Raw genomic sequence first — 12901 nt, 5'->3', positions numbered from 1 at the left:
AGAGGAATAAGAGATTGGAAAAGAAGGGCTCTCCTTAGCTGGGAGGAATGAGAGGAGCATCATGGAGGAGGTGGCCTTGAAGAAAGGAAATTATTTCAAGAGATGAAGATGTGGAAAGAGTGCCTTACAGAGATGGGGAAAGCCTGTACATAGTCAGGGAGATAGGATAGGGTAAATTAAAATTTATAAATGCCTAGTCATGTGATTTTGTTGGACTGTAAAGTGTGGAGAGGGAAATAATACCAAAGGAGGCTGGAAAGGGAAATTGGCACCTGACCATATAATGCCTTTAATGTCAGTTGCTGTAAGGAGTTTATAGTCTATCCTGTAGGGAATGGGGAGCCATTGAAGGTTTTTAGGGGAGAGATGTGATCAGATTTGTTTGTTAGGAAAGGCTACTTTGGCAGTGGTGCAAAGTAAAATTCACAGGGAGGGGAGGGAATGGAGGCAGGAAAATCACTTAGGAGGCTATTCAAATAAAATTAAGAATTAGGCCAGCTGCAATGAGGGCCTGAACTAGGATGGTGGCAATAGGACTAGAATAAAATGGACACATGTAAAAAATATCTTGTAGGGAGAATGGGCAACTTGAAAGGTTAATTGGAGCTGAGAAAGAAGGCTGACTCATGCATGAGTCCAAGGTTGTTTTTTTTCTAATTTAATATTTTATTTTCCCCAACTACATGTAAAAATAATTTTAACATTCTTTTTTCAAATTTTGAGTTCCAAATTCTCTCCCTCCCTCCCCTCCTCCATTCATTGAAAAGGCAAGCAATTTTTTTTGTAATTAATTAATTTATTTTTAGTTTTCAACATTCACTTCCAAAGATTTTGAGTTTTAAATTTTCTCCCTCTTCTTCTTCTCCCCCTTCCCAAGATGGCATGCAATCTGATATAGGCTCTACTTATGCATTCATAATAAACACATTTTCACATTAGTCATGATGTAAAGAAGAATTAGAACTAATGGGAGGAACCACAAGAGAGAAGAAACAAAACAAAACATTAAAAGAAAAGGAAAGCAAATAGTATACTTCCATCTGCATTCAGATTCCAAAGTTCTTTCTCTGAATGTGGATACCATTTTCCATTTTGAGTCTTTTGGAGTAGTCTTAGATCCTTACATTGCTGAGAAGAGCTAAGGCTGTTAAAGTCAGTCATCTCACAATGCGGTTCTTACCATGTACAATGTTCTCCTGGTTCTGCTCACTTCACTCGGCACAGACCACACAAGTCTTTCCAGGGTTTTCTGAAGTCAGCCTGTTCATCATTTCTTATAGCACAATAGAATTCCATTACATTTATATACCACAACTTGTTCAGCCATTCCCCAATTGATGGTCATCCCCTTGATTGCCAATTCTTTGCCACCACAAAAAGAGCTGCTATAAATATTTTTGTACATGTGGGTCCTTTTCCTGTTTTTATGATCTCTTTGGGATATAGAACTAGAAGTGGTATTGCTGGGTCAAAGAGTATGCACATTTTTATAGCCCTTTGGGCATAGTTCCAAATTGCTCTCTAGAATGGATGGATCAGTGCACAACTCTGCAAACAAGGCATTAGTGTTCCAATTTTCCCACATCTTCTCCAACATTTATCATTTTCCTGTTTTATCATGTTGGCCAATCTGATAGGTGTGTTGTGGTACCTCAGACTTGTTTTGATTTGCATTTCTCTAATCAATAGTGATTTAGAGCTTTTTTTTCATATGACTATAGATAGCTTTAATTTCTTCCTCTGAAAATTGCCTGTTCATATCCTTTGACCATTTATCAATTGGGTAATGACTTGTATTCCTATAAATTCGACTCAGCTCTCTCTATATTTTAGAAATGAGGCCTTTATCAGAGACATTGACTGTAAAATTATTTCCTAGCTTTCTGCATCACTTCTACTCTTCGTCACATTGGCTTTGTTTATGCAAAACCTTTTTAATTTAATGTAATCAAAACCATCCATTTTGCATTTCATAATGTTTTCTATCCCTTGTTCTGTCATAAATTCTTCCCTTTTCCATAGATCTGACAGGTAAACTATTCCTTGCCCTCCTAGTTTGCTTATGGTATCAGCCTTTATATCTAAATTATGTACCCATTTTGACTTTATCTTGGTATAGGGTGTAAGAGGTTGGTCTATGCATAGTTTCTGCTATACTGTTTTCTAGTGTCCCAGCAGTTTTTGTTAAATAGTGAGTTCTTATCACAGAAGCTGGAGTCTTTGGATATATCAAATAGTAGATTGCAATAGTCATTGACTATTGTGTCTTGCATACCTAACCTCTTCCACTGATCCACCACTCTATTTCTCAGCCAGTACCAAGTAGTTTTGATGATGGCTGCTTTGTAATACAATTTAAGATCTAGTAAAGCTAGGCCATCTTCCCTTGCATTTCTTTTCATTAATTCCCTTGATATTCTGGACCTTTTGTTCTTCTATTTTGTTGTTTTTTCTAGGTCTATAAAATAATTTTTGGTAGTTTAATTGGTGTGACACTGAATAAGTAATTTAATTTAGGTAAAATTGTCATTTTTATTATATTAGTTCAGCCTACCCATGAACAACTGATATTTTTCCAATTATTCGTACCTGACTTTATTTGTATGAAAAGTGTTTTGTTATTGTGTTCATATAGTTCCTGGATTTGTTTTATCGGGTGGACTCCCAAATATTTTATAATGTCTACAGTAACTTTAAATGGAATTTCTCTTTCTATTTCTTGGGCTTTGATAGTAATATATAGAAATTCCAATGATTTATGTGGGTTTCTTTTATATCCTGCAACTTTGCTAGATGTGTTTATTATTTCAAGTAATTTTTCACTTGATTCTCTAAGTATACCATCATATCATCTGCAAAGAGTGATAGCTTTATTTCTACTTTGTCTATTCTAATTCCTTCTATTTCTTTTTCAAGAAGGCAAGCAAATTCATGCAGGTTATACATGTGTAGTCATGTAAAATGCATTTCCGTGTGAGCCATGCTGTGAAAGAAACACAGACAAAAAAACCCCAAGAAAAATAAAGAAAAAATATCTTTGATTTGTATTCAGGCTCCACCAGTTATTTCTCTGGAGATGGATAGCATTTTTCATCATACATCCAGAATTGTCTTGGGTCATTGCATTGCTGGGAATAGCTAAGTTATTCATGGTAGATCATCATACAATATTGCTGTTACTGTGCACAATCTTCTGGTTCTGTTCATTTCACTTTGCATCAGTTCATGTAAGTGTTTTCAGGTTTTTCTGAGAACATCCTGCTTGTCATTTCTTATAGTACAATAGTATTCCATCCCAATCATATACAACAACTTTTTCAGCCATTCCCCAATTGGTGGCATCTGAGGTTTTTAGCTTGTGAATCTGGAAAAATAGTGTCACAAGAGAAGTGGGAATAAAAGGACAGGTTTTAGAGGGAAGGTGATACATTTGTCTTTGCCTGTATTACCTATAAGATGGTGATTGGACATTCAAATGAAGACATCCAGCAGAGAGTTGGATATCTGAGACTGGTACTTTTAGAGCAGATTCAAGAATTATTTGAATAGAGCTGGTAATAGAAGTCCCAAGAGTGAATGAAACCCCTCAGAGGGAAAGGGGAATGAGAAAAGAGAAGAAGGCCAAGGTCAGGGAAAGGAGGTGAAGAGAGGAGAATGAAGAGTGAGCAGTATCATAAAAGCCAACAGAGGACAGAGTATCAAAAACTAAGAGATGGCCAACAGTGTTGAATGCTATAGAAAAGTCAAGGTGGATGAAAATGGAAAAAAGCTATTTGAATTTGGTAAGATAGTGGTTGCTGGTGACTTTAGAGAGATAGGTTTCAATAGATTGGTGATTTCAGAAGCTGGGTTGCAAAGGAGCATGGGATGATGGGATTTAGAAATGAGAGAGACCATAAAGGAAATGAAACCCAGAGAAAGTGATTTACACAAAGTTGCAAGCATTGGTGCCCAGAGGTCTTCTGCCTCTAAATACAGTCCTCTTTCTACTCTGTCAGAACTGTGCAAATGTGGACAAATCATTGTAACTAAATTTATAGAATTGTAGGATTTTCAAATTGGAAGGCATTTTGAAGGTCATCTACTTACCAAGGTAGCAAGCAGAAGAGGCAGGATTTGATCCAGGTCCTCTGATTTGACATCCCCTGTCCTTTTGTTTCATTGGTCACAACAGACTTTTCTATTCTCCACTGTAGTCTCCACTATAGTCTCCAAGGAGATTTCAGAGAATCTCAGAATTTGAAGGGATGTCAAAGGTTATTCCTGAACAAGACTTTCCTTTACAACATCCCCTACAAATAGTTATCCAGCCTCCACCTGAAGACCTATAATGATCTCACCATCCACGTCATTCTTCTTCGGACCAACTCTGTTAGGAAGTTTTCCTGATAACAAGGCAAAATCTGAACCTATGAAACTCTTAATGATTACTCCTACTTCTGCTGTTTAAGTTCAAACAAAATAGATCTAACCTTTCTTCCTCATGATAGCCCTTCATTTACTTGAAGAGAGCTATTATGTCCCCCTCAAACCTTCTCTTCTGTAGTCAAAAGATTCCAAGTTCCTTCCATTGAAATTTTTTGTATGACAAGGTTTGAGTTCCCTCTTTATACTGGTCATCATCCTCTGCACGCTCTTCAATGGATCAAAGTTGTTCCTAAAACAGGGCACCCAGAACTAAACATACTCAGACCCAGATGTGGTCTGACCAGGGCAGAATGATCACTTCCCACATTCTAGTCCTAGTCATTTTATCCTTTTATTAATGCAGCCCAAGTTTATATTAACTTTGTTGACACTCACATCACACTATTGACTCATAATGGAGTTGCTGTCCATGATCTGCCAAACAGGCATTGGATTCAATTCAATGAACATTTATTAAGCATCTACCACATGCAAGATCCTGGGAACACAAAGCTCCCCCAAGGAGCCCATGATCGTGCCTTACTCTCCTGGCTCTTCTTCTGACTCTGGACTTTTCCACCTCTGCTCCAGCTGTCTTCTTAGCCTGGAGAAACCTTCACCCTTCTGGACTCCTCCTGAAATAGTTGAGTTCCTGCCCAGAACCTCCATTTGAGAAAGTGCCCAGGCAAGCCATGCTGTCTTTTATCTTAGTTCTGTTCTTGACTCTCTGGAATTTTCTACTTTATCTCTTTGTGAGAATATAAGTTTTTTGAGAGCAGGAATTGTCTTTCCTTTTGGTTGTACTTGTATTCCCAAAACTTGGCATAGTACCTGTAATATAATAAGTGCTTAACAAATGCTTTTTCTGTCTGTCTGTCAATCTATCTATCTATTATCTATCTATCTATCTATCTATCTATCTATCTATCTATCTATCTATCTATCGTGTGAATGGATGAGAGACAGAGACAGACATAGTAACTGTCTGTCTGTCTCTCTGTCAACCTATCTACCTGTCTGTCTGTCCATCCATCCATCCATCTATCTATCCATCTATCTATCTATCTATCTATCTATCTATCTATCTATCTATCTATCTATTGTGTGAGTGAGTGAGAGACAGGGGTAGAGACAGACACAGACACTATCTGTCTATCTACCTGTCTGTCTGTCCATCTGTCCATCCATCCATCCATCCATCCATCCATCCATCCATCCATCCATCCATCAATCCACCCATCCGCCTGCCTATCTATCTATCTACCTATCTATCTATCTATCTATCTATCTATCTATCTATCTATCTATCTATCTATCTATCTATCATGTGAGTGGGTAGTGATTAAATGGAGGTGCTTAGTATTGAAGCAAAAACACATTGTAATTGAGCATGAGGAGGTAGCCATTCAGGGAAATTCTTTTTTAGCTTAGCAGAGTCTTGAGCATGTTTATAGATAGAGGGCAAGAAAGAAGTAGAAAGGGAAATATTTCAGAGAGCTGACATTTATTTAGTGCTTTCAAGCTTACAATATGCTTTACCTACATTATCTTGTTTGTTGAGAGATAGAGACAGAGACAGAGATAGAGACAGACCGAGACAGGCAGAGAATGATTGATGGAACAAGATTTGGGAGGAGATAGGATTGAAGGTATAGGTGGAGTGATTAACCTTAGCATGGTTAGTTGTTGTTGTTGGGTCATTCCGGTTATGTCTGACTCTTTGTGACCCCATTTGGGGTTTTCTTGGCAAAGATACTGGATACTGGAGTGGTTTGCCATTTCCTTCTTCAGCTTATTTCACAGAGGAGGAAACTGAGGCAAACAGGAAGTGACTTGCCTGAGGTCATGCGACTGGTCAGTGTCTGAACTCAGTCACAAGTAGAAGGCACCTAATCCTCTGAAACCAGAGGGAAGAAGAGAATGAGTGAAGAGAGTAGAATAGGAGTTGTATCATTTGTTCTCTTTGCATCCCCAGCACTTAAAACAGTGCCTAACACATAGCTGGCGCTTAATGACACATGCTGATTGATTAATTGATTAATGAGACTGCTGGACACCATGCTACAAAAGGATCCATTTAACCGGGAGAATACATAGTTTAATGGGGACATGAGTAGGATCTTGTCAGTCTCATTAAGCTGATAAACCTCTAATATTTAAGGTAAAGGAAGAATGTCCAGACAAGGAAAAGGAAAAGATGTGTGGCCTTGGGCAAGTCACTTAGCCTTCAAAACTTGGGCTTCCGTTTCCTCATCTATAAAATGAGGGGATTGGACTGTGAAGTCTCTTCCAACTCTAAATCTATGCTAACATCATCCTTTTAGAGGTGTTTCTAAGTATTTGAACAGTTTCAAGTGGAAGAAAAATTAGATTTGTTCTGCTTGACCCAGAGGGCAGAACGAGGAGCTGTGGGAGGGAGCTGCCCAGCTGGGCTACTTCAGTGTGAGGTAACCAAAAAAAAAAATCCTAACAATTAGAGAAACTTCAAGATGGAATGGGCTGTCTCAGCAAGAGTGGATTCCCTATCCCTGGAGGTTTCCAAGTGGAGGCTGGATGGCCATTTATTAGGAATCCTGGAGTGAAGATTTCATTGGCATTTGAGATGCCAATTGGTAGGGTGTTCCTACCAATTGTGGGAGGTTTTGATGTGTGTTAGGGGAGAAATGAGGGTCATCACCTTGGATAGACTTGATTTCAGGAAGGTGGGAAGGAGGGCCATTTGCTGAGAGCATGGGGATGTGGTGGGTGGAATTGGGATTGGAGGAGATTCTGTGCTTTATCCCAGGCACCACAAAAGGAGATGTATTCAACCTGTCAATGAACTCATGTTCACTTTTACTCTTACCCAATCTCTCCTTCCCTGTTTGTGGCAGAGCTTAGTGAGGCCTTGTGCCTCCCTTCCCTGGGCCTCATTTTCTTTTTGGGTAGAACTAAGGGCTTGGTCTAGATCAGAGATTCCCAACTTTTCTTGGTCCCTGTACCCTTTGCCTTCCAGTAGGCCTTCCTGTACCTCCTATGTGATATGAATAAACATTAACAACAGCAATGATAATAATAATAAATAATTTCAATAGGATAACATAATTATTTATAAAATGTTCCCCATATTCCCTTAACAAGCTTCTCATACTCTCTGGGGTATCCTTATCCTAGATCAGAAACTCCCTGTTCTAGGCAGTGTCCCAAGGCTCTTCCTACGATGGTCTCTACTTCTCTGCTGCCTTAATCTGGAACAACGGCTCCTCCTCGGTCTTGGTCCCTGAGGACCACCAGGGCAGGGTCCAGGGTGGGAGTAATGGAGACAAACATAGGAGAAAGGTCAGGTTCAGCCTGCTGGAGAGTCAGACCTGGAGGCAGACGTAGGCCCGGACGGTGAGGGGTAGGTGGTTTGGGGAGAGGAGAGCGACACCCTGGAAACGAAAGAACAGTTAGTCCTTGTAACCACAGGCCTTCCTAGGACCCAACTGACTGGTGAAGGAACAGCTGCAAGGAGGAAATTGCCTGTAGGGTTTCTGTCAGTGGGCATTGCCAGCTGGGCACAGAAGGGACCAGGACTGTTGGGAAAAGAAAAAAAAAGCAACAAACCACCCATCCCAGGGAGCGCCTTGGCTAGGAGAAATAATTATTCATTAATTGGTGTTTCACGGGGAGCTGGCTGTATTTGGGAAAATAAGAGTGCTTAGGGATTAACTTTTTATAGTGACCAGCAACTGGGAACACTTCATAAATCTGTGGCTTTATAAACAAAGGATGCCATTACCAAGGAGGTAATTTCTGGGAGGATTATATGAGGGGAGGCTGTCAGCTACTCCTGATAAACGATGGCTAATAAAATTGTTGTTTCTACTGTGTCTCCATTTATACCAATGAGCGCCTGTCCAAGAGTCCCCCAGGCTGGTCCCAGTACACTGATGCGCTCCCATCCAAGGCTGCTTCCCCTCCCCCCTCTCCCCCACGTCGACCCCCCCCATCCCTCTGGCTGGCCGATGAGTCACAGGAGGAATGCGGATTATTCCAAACAATGGCAGGGTGCCATTTTGACATAAAAATGATGTTATTTCCATTAACATTTGACATGGATTTGTAGGCCCCAAACAGCCAAATTCACAGCATTCATGTAAACAGTTTGAAGTTGCTCTTGCTACATTATGAGATAGTCTGCTTCTCCTCAGCTCTTAAAAGCATCATAATTGTAATTAATTATGCTGCCTTCTGGTTTTATCATGCAATGAAGCCATAGTGTTGGGCCAAGCTTCAGAGCAAAGCTGTTTCAAAATGGGAATAACTCGGTCCCTCCCAGCTAACAGTATTTACCAAATCTTGAAATCCATTCAATTCAACTAACATTTATTAAGCATGCACTATGTTCAACATACTGTGCTAGGCACAAAGGATGCAGAGATGAAAGGAAAATATGACGTGCTCCCTGCCCTCAAGGAGCTTACATTCTACCAGAGGGGAATACAGCATCTATGCAAATAAGTGTAATTCAAGGAAGACTGTGATAGGGGAAAAACAGTGATCCAGACAAAAGCATAACAGGAAAATACGAGGAGAGGAACATTGATTATGGCTGTGAGGATCGGGGGTTGCTTCATGGAGGAAGTGGTATTTGACCTGAACCTTAAAACTAAAGATTTTAGAAAGCTGACAGAAAAAAGCTCTCTATTCTAGGCATGGGAGATAGCTGATGCAAAGGACTGGAGGTGGGAGGTGGAATGTTGAATTTAGGGAACAGCAATGGACCAGTTTGACCAGAACATAGAAAAGGTGAAGGGGTCTAATGTAAAGTCAGTCTGGAGAGGTTAGCTGGAGACAGCTTGTGAAATGCTTTAAATGCCAAGCTGAGGAATCTTATTTATCCTGGAGGCATTAGGGAGCCAATGAAGATTTTTGAGCAGGAGAGTGATATGGTCACACTTGTGCTTTATAGGAAGGTGATTTTAACGACTAAGTGGAGAATGAACAAGAGAATATACAATTCGGAGGTCTGTTAGGCACGAACAAAATGGTATTAATGTGAGAGATATTGTAAAGTTAGAATCAACAATGCTTGGAAACTGATTGAATAAGGGGAAAAGGGTGGAGGAATGTGAAGAATTAAGGAACTCCATGCTTGAGGATAGGTGATGAGATGGATGGAGCATTGGGCTTGGCATCAGGAAGACCACTTCTCCCGAGTTCAAATCTGGCCTCAGACACTTACTAGCTGTGTGACCCTGGGCAAGTCACTTAACCCTGCTTGCCTCAGTTTCCTCATCTGTAAAATGAACTGGAGAAGAAAATGGCAAAACATATAGTATTTTTGCCAAGAAAACCCCAAATGGGGTCATGAGGGGTCAGACATGACTAAATGGACAGCAAGCCTATTTCAGAACCTTGCTGATAGGATTGTTTTGTCCTTAACAGAATGAATTCTATCTTGTTGAGTTTTTGATGTCTACAATCCACAGGTGGAGGTGCCTGGCAAGCAGATGATAATGTTGGAATGTAGCTCCAAAGAGATTTGGGCTGGATATATAAATGTGACAGTCATTTGTATGGAAGTGATAATTAAATCCATAGGAATGGATGAAATCAATAAGAGAATTAGTGTATATGGAGATGTAAAGAGCCCCGAGCACAGCTTCAGGAGGGACACCCATAATGAAAAAAATGGACATTTTTTGTTTTATATCAACTTAATTTCCTAATATATCTTTCCCTCTGCTCTACCCAGTAAACAAACTTTTGAAACAAAGAATAAAAGAAAGAGAAAAAAAACAGGTCCACAAAACTAACCAACATGACTGACTATGTGTGTGTATGTGTGTGCGTGTGTGTGTGTGTATACAACACACACACACACGCACAAACACACACACATATAAATATACACACACACATACATATGTACATACACACATAATGTATAGTTTCCCACCTCTGCAAAAAAGGGAAAGAGATACATTTTCTCCCAGGATCATAGCTCTAGACCTTGAAGGTTTCTCAGAGGCCACTAGTCCAACCAACCCTTTATTTTATGGATTAGGAAATTCAAGCCCAGAGAGGTTGTCACTTATCAAAGGTCAAGCAGGCAAGCATGTGTGGCAGGATTTGAAACCTGGTCTTTAGATTCCTGAATCAGTGCAATTTCCTCTGTATTACACTGTCTCCTGCTTCTCAAGACCATTCTTAGATACTACAAAGGCCCAGAGGTCAGTTTCTTTCTTTTCTTTTTTGTACTTTTCATTTACATGGTTTTAATTCATATCTACATATGTGTGTATATGTGTGTGTATGTATGTGCACACACACATATATATCTTTTTTTTCCTGGTCCTTCACTCAATCAGTTCATATAAGTGGAACACTCACTCTTAATAGATAATCATCTTAAATAGATGATCCAGCAAAGGAGCCAGAGAAGGTGTACTCAGACAAGTAAGGGGAGAATCAGGAGAGAAAAGGGTCATGAAGGTCCAGGGAAGAGAGGTTATCGAGGTAGAGGGCATAGCCAATAATGCCAAATGCTTCAGAGAGGTCAAGAAAGATGCCACCTGTGAAAACACCATCAGATTTAGCAATTAAGAAACCACTGGCTGCCTTGGATAGAGCAGTGTCAGTAGAATGGTGGGGCAGGAAGCCAGATTCTAAGAGGCTGAGGAGGAGGGAGGGCTAAGGAAGTGAAGGTGCTGTATACAGATAGCTTTTTTGGCTGTGAAAGAGAGGTGAGATTTAAGGTAATAACTTGAGGGGATGACAGGGTCAAATGTTTTTTAAGGTTGAGGGAGACAAGGACTTGTTTGTAGGCAGCAAGGGAAGTAGCAGTAGATAAGGAAAGATTGAAGATGACAGACAGAGGATGACTGAAGAGGTAAGCACCTCTGAAATGGGAGGGGAGGGGATCAAAGCACAAGTAGAGAGGATGGCTTGGCGAGGAGGTAGGCTACTTCCTTCAGAGGTGAGGGCAAAGGAGGATAGAATAGTGGGGGAGGGGAAATGATGCAGAGGCTTTTGAAGAGTAGAATGTCCAGGGAATGTGAAAGAGATTCAATGAGGGAAGAAGAAAAGGATGTCTATGCCACAGAGAGGGCCAGGTTAATATTAAATTATATGTAAGTATATATATGTATACACACACATACACACAAACATTAATTTGTATATTTATATAAATTTATATTAACATTATATAAAATACATATTTATATAAATATATAAAATATAGGTGTGTATATGTATATGTATGCATGCATGCATATATGGCTACACATGTATGTGTGTCTATATGTGTGTGTGTGTCTATATATATATATGTATGTATGCTCATTTAGCACTCCTGTGTGACTTCATCCAGAGGCAATCAGCAGCTTGCAAACAGGAGCTAAGAAGGAAAATGATAGGTTGGGTTTGGGTGAGGTCTGAGTAGTTGAAATGATAGGTAGCTGATGGCTTGAAGGGTAGCGAATGAAGGATGGTTGAACTCATTTACTGCAAGGTGATGGGACCATAAAGGGAGGAAGATGAGGATAAGGACCATCAGAGCTTTCCCAGGGTAGGAACTGCAGGGATTTGGAATCTGAACCCAAGTACTCCAACCTGAATCCTGTGTCCTGTCCAGAATCACGATGCTCCCTTAGTTTTCTTAGCCTGCTATATATTGAGCACACACACTGACTTCTCTTCAGTAGTGCTTGTTTTAAAATACTTCAAGATTTCTTTGTGTGTCTAGTTCCATTACTAGGGTGTGTCTGACTGTTGTCTCCTCCTCCCATTGCTGGCTGGCTTTCCCTGCATGGGACAAGGCCTTCTAAAGGAGACAGAATCATAGACTCAAAACTGGAAGAGATTTGAGGGCTTAGCTAGCCCAGCCTCCTTATTTTACCAAAGGGAAACCTGAAGGTCAGAATCGTGAATTGCCCTCAGTCACCCAAGCACCGATAATGGTGACAGGATTTACCAAATCTAACTCCCTTTCCCCAATGTAGCCAGCCTGTTCCAGATGTCCTCAGCACAGCTAGCTGCTTTGGTCCACGGATTCTTCTGTGTGATATTCATACAGTGGAATTCTTGAAACACAGGATCAAGTACTGAGATTGATTTTCCTGGTCGCAGGGCCAACTTGGCCCTTGTGTGTAGAGATTGACCATGCCATGACTGCTGTCCCTCTTTTGCTTCTGACGATGACCATGGGTGCTCTAGCTTCACTACCCACTCCATATTTCCCCTTCTGGCCATGCATACCAAACCACAAATGTGTGTGTTTTTTCCCTTGGGATTTATTTACAAGAAAAAAAGTACATAAATTAAAAACTAATATACAAGAGTAAAGGTAATCAGAAATGTATATAAAAGACTCAGCCTAGGCTAGACTGGTTGGCTCCCAAACTTCCTAATCTATCATTTCATGCCAAAAGTTCCCTTGGCCAAATCCTTGGCTGCACCATGATTCTTCTGGGTTTAGAGCTCTGTGCTTAGGCATTCTTTTCCACTGTGTTTCTAAATGAAAAGT

The sequence above is a fragment of the Phascolarctos cinereus genome, unplaced genomic scaffold (genome assembly GCF_003287225.1).
Source record: "Phascolarctos cinereus isolate Bilbo 61053 unplaced genomic scaffold, phaCin_HiC Scaffold_4;HRSCAF=312, whole genome shotgun sequence".
Lineage (NCBI taxonomy): Eukaryota > Metazoa > Chordata > Mammalia > Diprotodontia > Phascolarctidae > Phascolarctos > Phascolarctos cinereus.
Note: the sequence above shows the minus strand (reverse complement) of the source record.